Source organism: Egretta garzetta, unplaced genomic scaffold, assembly GCF_000687185.1.
Source record: "Egretta garzetta isolate BGI_Z169 unplaced genomic scaffold, ASM68718v1 scaffold60, whole genome shotgun sequence".
Taxonomy (NCBI): Eukaryota; Metazoa; Chordata; class Aves; order Pelecaniformes; family Ardeidae; genus Egretta; species Egretta garzetta.
This window is the reverse complement of record NW_009258269.1, coordinates 3,014,708-3,015,103: the sequence shown is the minus strand read 5'-3', so window position 1 is coordinate 3,015,103 and position 396 is coordinate 3,014,708.

Below are 396 nucleotides of genomic sequence, written 5' to 3'. Positions count from 1 at the left end.
GCCCCAGGGGGGCGCGGGGGGGGGGGGGGGCGCCCCCGCCGATGCCGTCATTTCTCCTGAAGGCCAGAGGAAAGCTGCGTGGGTTTGCCCGACCCCAGCTGCTTTCGGGAGCCGACTGTCCAAGAAACCACGGGCGCCCCAGGAGATGCGGGCGCACTGCCCATGCTCCCCAGCCTGCGGGGCCACGCTGCCTGCTGCCTGCCCAGACCCACGTCCACCAGGACTGGGGGCACCCAGGAGCCTCCCTTGGCTGGCCCCAGCCATTGTGGACAAGGCAAGAAAGGGGTGGAGGAAGGAGAAAAGGATGGAGAAAGGAGAAAGGGGTGGAGAAAGGGGTGGAGAAAGGGATGGAGAAAGGAGAAAGGGATGGAGAAAGGAGAAAGGGGTGGAGGGAGG